Source organism: Phalacrocorax carbo, chromosome 1, assembly GCF_963921805.1.
Source record: "Phalacrocorax carbo chromosome 1, bPhaCar2.1, whole genome shotgun sequence".
In the NCBI taxonomy this organism is placed as follows: Eukaryota; Metazoa; Chordata; class Aves; order Suliformes; family Phalacrocoracidae; genus Phalacrocorax; species Phalacrocorax carbo.
Genome location: NC_087513.1, coordinates 87,423,087 through 87,430,454, shown reverse-complemented (window position 1 = coordinate 87,430,454; position 7,368 = coordinate 87,423,087). Strand labels below are relative to the sequence as shown.

General features: G+C 41.3%; 1 long non-coding RNA gene across 1 annotated transcript; it reads left to right on the top strand.

The window, feature by feature from the left end:
- The first annotated feature begins 295 nt into the window (after window positions 1-295).
- LOC135315581 (uncharacterized) lies at window positions 296-4,820 on the top strand. The gene is made up of 3 exons (XR_010375068.1): window positions 296-475; window positions 4,158-4,299; window positions 4,569-4,820. It is a non-coding gene; the product is annotated as an uncharacterized LOC135315581 (long non-coding RNA).
- The last annotated feature ends 2,548 nt before the right edge of the window (window positions 4,821-7,368 follow it).

Below are 7,368 nucleotides of genomic sequence, written 5' to 3'. Positions count from 1 at the left end.
TCTTTCATTACAGTGAGAGGTGGGGATGGAAGGGAGCAAGAGACCCAAAAGTCATAAATTAGTTAGGGCTGAGAGGGAGGAAAATGTTCACAAACTGCTGACAAGATTAATATGCAGTTGATGGGAAGCGCTTTCACACCAGGGTGCCAACAAATAAACACAATTCAAAAATATCGTTCCGGCTGCAGTGGATAAGGGTGGATTCCCAGCGACAGAGAGGGAGGGAGAGAGGAAGGGAGGGAGGGGGAGATATTTAGAGAGGGCGGGAGACCTGTTTGCCCTGTGAAGCTTCGTGCCCAGAATTCCTCTGGTGGAATCTGATAGCGGGGGGCTAGCTGGGCCAGAGGGTTACTGCTTTCCGCATTAAAAAAAACAGGGAAAGGAGGCTTGGGCAGGGGAGGTTGAGGACTGTGTGTGAAAACCTGAAGATCAAGGCTGTGCACAGCTGCTGTGGGGCTGGGAGCTTCCACCTGCTGTGAGTACTGGGCTAACTTCATGAACGCTGCAGGATTTGCAGAACGCAGAGACAAACAAAAGGGTAGAGTCCTCTCCCTGCGTGACACACTGTGGGATGTTGTCTCCGATTTAAGTAATGCAAAAATGTCCTGCTAAAGCAGGTTGCCTCAAAAGATAAAAAAATACTTGGGGGCGGGTAAGTTAGAGGAGCAAGAGGGGAGGCTCTTCTACAAGCTGAACAATGTGCTGCCAGATTAACAGTTTACAATCAATCTACAAAGAAAATGGAGGACCTGATTGTTTTTCCCTCTCCATTCACCTTTTCTGACTTCTTTCTCTGCTTCATCTGTCTCTCTGTAGTGCTCTCCTCTTCCTTCTGTGCTGCCATATTCTTGTATTGAGGGTAATGCTGCCGTTCCACTGTCAATCACCCATTTAAAAATGCAATTTAGATAATATTTCAGCTAAGCTGGGATGTAATTGCCAGGCCTGCCAATTGAACAACACTGGATTATGTGTCTATATATATCATCAGAGGAGGTTTAGTGAAATCGTTCACTAATGAAATCTTAGCTTTAAGACTTCACATCCCTTCCGAGAAATGTGATGGTAAGAGCCCTCTACCTCTGTTATGACCGAGAAGTTGTTACTGTGACAGCAGTGTAAACAAAATGATAAAAAAAAAATTGCTGTAGTCAATGGGAATGCTACCAGTTACTTCAAAAAGGAGAACTTTTTAATGCCTGTGTTCATCTTCTTATGGTTAAAAGCACAAACTTCTTAGTCCTGTCCTGCAGCTCTTTACTGTTGTAGTCCTACAACCTCTGTCCTACTGTGCCACCCCTGGGGTCCCCACCTCAAAATCTGCTTCACACGCCCTTCCAGCCTTGAGCCATTCAGTGTCTAGTGCAGGCTTTGCACCCAGCAAACGACACAAGAGTTTTGTGATGCTCATAAATGGAGACTATGAAGGGCGATAAACGGAGTCCCTCTCCTTGCCTGTTTGAATTGGAGTGTTTAAATCTAGTTTCCAAAGGGAAAAGGCGCTGGAGTAAGCCATCACACTGCACTTAACCTGCACCTCTAAACCACTATTGGTTAAGGAGGGACAGTTTTACTTCTTGGACTGATCTAATTGGTCTTGTAACCTTTCTGTTCCCACTGGAGCATGACAGCTCTGTCTGTGTAACAGCTAATGCCTCTCAGTTGACCTCCAGGGTCAAGGACATTGTGCTGATCTGGGGATGACAGTAATAGTTCTGTTGACAGATGCATTTCACCAGCTGTACAGCCGCTTGGTGGGACTTGAAGTTAACCCTTCGTGTGCCACCTGACCCTGATAGCTCAAATGTAACTTGCATGAGACAGATAATCTACAGCCCCTTTACCCTCCATGAAGTATAAACCTCTCCAAAATAAATTGCCTTATCATTTCAAGGAAGAAATATGGAGGCTCCAAATACCAGGCTTTCCCTACACCCTTTCCTTGTCCTTGATGTAGTCCATCCAACTTTATGCCTCTTACCCCTTCCCTCCATTTGCTTCCTCTCAAGTCCCTGCTTGATAGTTAAAATGCTCCCTTAGACTTTGGGAGCTCCCTGTCACTGAGACCAAGTCCTCTCCTGATGGCAAGACTGACTCAACTACTGCACTGAGGATCCTGGCTGATTGTTGTTGATGGATGTCCTCCTTGCTCCTTTTCCAATTTTTGTAATTGCTTTCTCTGAATCTTTCGTCTGTCCACCTCTTTCTGCCTCACCTGTGGTGCCCAGTCCTTATGTTGAATGACTTCACTGGTTGCATAAGTGATGTTTTGATATGAGTGTAGCTTTCTTTTTGTTTTCATCCTCTTCAGTGCTGGCCCAATGCCCTTATTCACCCACTCAGCTGCTCTTACAGCACATTTTCTGTGAAGTACTGCCTTCTTATAGCTCTTTCTGTAAGTTTCTTTCTCTTTATTTCCATTTCTTCCTCATTTGTCTCTCAGCCTTTTTAGGATCTTGATGGGGTCTTCTTCCCTAACAACCTCTCTAGCATCTGTGCTTACACCTACTCTGCTTTGTTTACCTTTGGCATGTTTTTTTTGTCTTCTTTTCCTGTCGACTCCTTCATTGCCCCAAATAAGTCTTTCTCCAGCTCTGTTGTCTAAGTCTTCCTTAAGACTTGTGTAGGTGGGTCAGGGAAGGAAAGCTTTTCACTGCCCTCCTCACCCATCAATTTGTGTCAGCGGCTGTCGTACCTGCAGTGGCTTACCACTTATTGAAAACCACCAGAAACACTGCTGCACTGTCCTCGGCTTCCAGGAAGGCACTTGAGACTGCGTGACAGCTACACCTGAGCCCAGACCTCCTTACCTCACGTCTAACTGATTCGTGTACATGAACAGCAGGATGAGAGAGCCCCCCAAAAGGGCTGCAACCTTTGGATCTACAGGTCTAACAGTCCCTAATTGCAATCATGTAGGATGTAAGCATGCCATTTGTGTTTCCAGACTGGCCTATAAAAATCAAAATAGTTGGTAATTCTGCATCTGGTAAAAAAAACAGTCTGGTGCCTTCTGACATCTCTCACCCCTAGACCCTTTTCTCATGCCTTCCCACTCCCTTATTTTAAAGACTGAATATTCTGATAGAATTGAAGGCTCATCCTTAGATCACAAAAGTGATGTTGGAATCCACTCCTGTGGATAGGAATAAGACATAAAAGGTGAAAAAATACACAGCTGAGAAAAGAGAAAGAATGGTAAAATGTATAAGATCTTGTGTTTTAAGAACTCTTGCAATGCATACAGGATCAGACAGGTCAAAACACTCTTCTGTTTTTTACTTCTGATTTTAAGATCTTGATTCCATTTTAAATACACATTTTCATTTTTACTCATTTCTGTTTCTGAACCCTTTTCCCCTTATACTTAATTTTCCACTGACTTTACTGAACTACTTGGACTGCCCAGGAGTTTTTATAGAGTGAACTGGCACATCGTGTCCAGATCCTAACAAATATATATTGGCCACATGCCTAAAATCACCAACACAGCCTCCATCAGCACACACCACTCTTCCTGTCCTAATCATAAGAACAATCCACAACTTAATTTCCCACTGAGACTGCAACATGGCTTAACACCCATTTTGATAGAGGATTTGTGAGGGGCTTGAACTACCAGAATGATATGGATCAGTACAGGCACCCTTCCTCTGCCCCTCAACTTTATTAGATTAGGAAAAATCGATCTATCTCCAAAGATACTTTAGGTTAATTATTGCCCTGCTCTGGATTTAAAGGAATAGTGCAGATCTCTCCATAGTCCTCACTTAGCCACAGCTGATTCATTATGTAAAATTTTCAAAAAGTAGTCAAAAAGAGATGATAAATTTTGAGACATTTATATTTGTGTGTGTGCAGAATACACATTTTTTAGTGCATAGCAGTGAAGTGTAAGGTCTTTCGGAATCTAAATACGATGTTGCAATATAATTTTGCTAGTAACCCTGATGCTTGTACATCCCTTGTAGTGAGTTAAGTGATAAAAACTTTTCTCCTCTTCCCTTGATATATAAGAAGATGCTAAGTTTGGCTTGGTTTTCTAAATGAATGAATCCCAATTATTAAAAAAAAAAAAAGCCAAACCTTTCCATGAGGTGGGTTTTGCATTTAATCTTAATAGTAGCAAAACTGAACATTCACTTTTGTTTCACCAGGCAGCAAAATTCTTCAGCTGGGCCCTGGTCCTGGCCAGGCTCCTGCTTCCCATGGTCAGAAGCCTCCCTCTATCGACCAACAATTCACTGTTCAAGAGAAGGAAGCTTTGATTAGAAGCAAGAGGAGGAGCTGATCTGCCAGGTATCTGGGACCTCTTGTAAAAGGGCTTTGAATCTGCAATCAAAATAAGACAATTTAATAAATGTACCTGCATAGTTTTTAATTGTTTCTATATTGGATTCTTTTAGTTAATTAAATGTATACTTAATGCTATTGAAGGAGTTGGTCCAGCAGGGCTAAGAAATTAAATTGGTTCTTTAATAGGGAATAAACTATCTTCCTGCCATTGTGTCTCTGTTTCTAACCATAGTGAAAAAAATTAATTTGGTCTACACATTTCTCACCTGAAGGGCCTTCAAGCAAGAGCTGTGGAGAACTGAATCATCCAGGTCTAGCATTCAGGGATGACTGCATAATCTGGGCTGTACAAACGTAGTTGACATTTAAAGTCACTCAGAACTACTAGGAGAAATTTCCTGACCTGTTATTTTATAGTTACCTGGGGGAAGCACTCAGTATACACTGATATGTACAAATAGCCATTTTGATGGCTCCACAAATAAAAGGCAAAAAAAAAAAATCCATTAAATTCAATAAATAAATGCTTTGTGGGTTTTATTTTTTTCAACCAAGGTTATCGGGGAATTATAAATTTGCAGGATCATATGTGTTTACAAACTCCAGTGTACTACACAACAGAGAAGCAAACTCAGGCAGGCAGCTACGCAGGACACTTTCTCAAATGTGCATTGACCTGAGTCATTGTGATGATGGAGCAGATCCTCACCCAGTGTGAATCAACATGGTGCCGTTAACTTCAGTGGAGCATTGTTGAAATACAACTGGATGCCTGACTTGTCTGGGAGAAACCCTCAAGGTTCTGGGCTTCATCATGTGTACTGACATGCTGATTTATTATTAAAACTTAGGGGTGCGCAGGAGAACTGGACAAGGTACACTGCGTTGCTATTTTGAGTTGCTTAGGACGGCTGCAATGTGCACCCAGAGACTTATTTTAACAGGGTTGCTCAGAAAGTGCAACTGGGGAGCATGAATTAAGAAAATGTAGAGAGTGAGCAAGCTGAGGGAAAGAGGCAACCTTGAACATATTTCTAGGCTCACAAGACTACAGCTGTGGGAATAATTAAAAAAGCACACTTTTTTGGATAATTTATTTTTGAAACTCTGCAAAATTTGTCAAATCATTTATTTGATGAGCATTATTTGACCAGCTGTACAGGGAGCCACACTGGAGTGCTGTAATGAGTGCTTTGGAATGTGACCAGCGTTAATGTGCCTGTGATAGCTGGATAATTCTTTTACCCTGCTCATTTCTGTGGTTTGCCTGTAACTATGGCCCTGCTTGATTGCTGTTATGATGTGAGCTTTGAATTCTCTCTCTCCTTTGGCCTTTTCCTTTTGGCTGTTCCCGCAGAGCTGAGCCCTGATTAGAACCACAGCAGGTCATTCGATCTTCAGATGGCTATAAAAGGTCTGTGCAAGTGACCATCTCGCTTCTGTCCCAAATGGATGATCACGCATAGCGCACATTGCCACACTCCTGGCATGACTTCAGTAAAACTGGCAAGTTTTCCTTCCAGAGCTAAAGCATAACACAAGGTACAAGGAGCAATTCCATTAAACGCCCCTTTAAACTGTCAAATTTAGCAGGAACTTTAAAACAGAGCAGATTTTAAAGTGATGAGGGAGAAGTACCGTTCCCCTGCTTGAAATTGCAGCTGGGTTTGTTACCATCAGGTGTGATATGAAGTCAGCATTTTCCTTGATGACTTTTTCCTTTGCCATTGTTGCAATCTGGCACTGCAGATCAGAGCCTCATTCCAGGTTTTTAAAGGGAACCATTACTTTCCTGAAGGATTTTATTCCTTGTCTCCTTCTAAATGGATTTTGTTATTTTGTAATTTCTCAAAAATAGGTGAATTTGATAAAATCCAGATATTTGGAACCAAGATGGAGAATTCAGATAATAACAGTTTTACTGCAGAAAAAACAGAGGTTTAAATACCCAAGCTATTAAGTCAAGTCTACAGTCATGTGCTGCTCTCTTTCATTCATGAGGTTCTTCAGAATATTGACACTCTTTTTTCAGGCACTTGCTCTGTTCAGGTGCTGGTGGCATTTCCATATGAAACAGATAAACAGATTCACCTGGGCTATGCTGGTTAGCTTCATGGGTTGGTGGGAAACACCCACAAGAGGGATCTCCTTTTCTCAGGACCTGCATGTACCTTGCTTTGTTCACAAGACACATCCTCTGGAGCACAGGCTGTCAAGTGCTGGACAGATAATTGTTTCTTCAGGAATCTCAGCCTCTTACACAGTCACAAAAGACAATGTTTCAAGAATTCACTCTGATCAGACATTGAGGCAGAGAGTGAATTTTTCTGCTGCTTGCACAGCTGTTGTCTTCAGACAGTGATGCTATCAAGGGCTGAAATTTGTAATGGAGAAAGTCTTCATATAATTAAACGTCTCCTTTTTTTGCTAAGTGTCATCTGGGGATGCCTGGTGCAGGAACAGTACTATTTATTGTTCCATTTTTGTAACCATGATTTTAATAGTGTTCAAATTGCAGATTTCAGGCCAGAAGCCTGAAGTCTTATTCCCAGCTCACTAAGAATACTTTGGATGCAGTTTGTGATTAAGTGTCCCAGTAGGAAAGAAATATTACTTTGCTGTTCTGTCATATTGTCCTTTAAGATATCTCAATACACTCTACATTAGCTCTCATAAGTCTGATCTCAAGTTGGAAAATGTTAATAGCAAATGGCTTTTGAGTTGGAAGTAGCCCATTTTAGTTTTTTTCCCCAAAAGTTATTTTTGTGAATACTTTTAAAAAAGATAATTCTTTAAAAAATATAATGGAATCAAATGATAACATACAGAACTTTTTGGTTTTGGTATTTTTGGTCAGCTGAGGTGTGAGTATTCTTCAAATGAAGGTTCTTCCACTTTCTTTGTAAAAAATCACAGTAAAATTGTTTGAGAAGAATGACCAGCTAAGGAAATGTGATTCACAAGGTGCCACACAGAAAAGTGACTGAGCACCGATATAAACTCTGTTACTGTTCGGTTAATTTTATATACAGATAATTATCATGAACATTAACACTTCAACATGTCAGGATA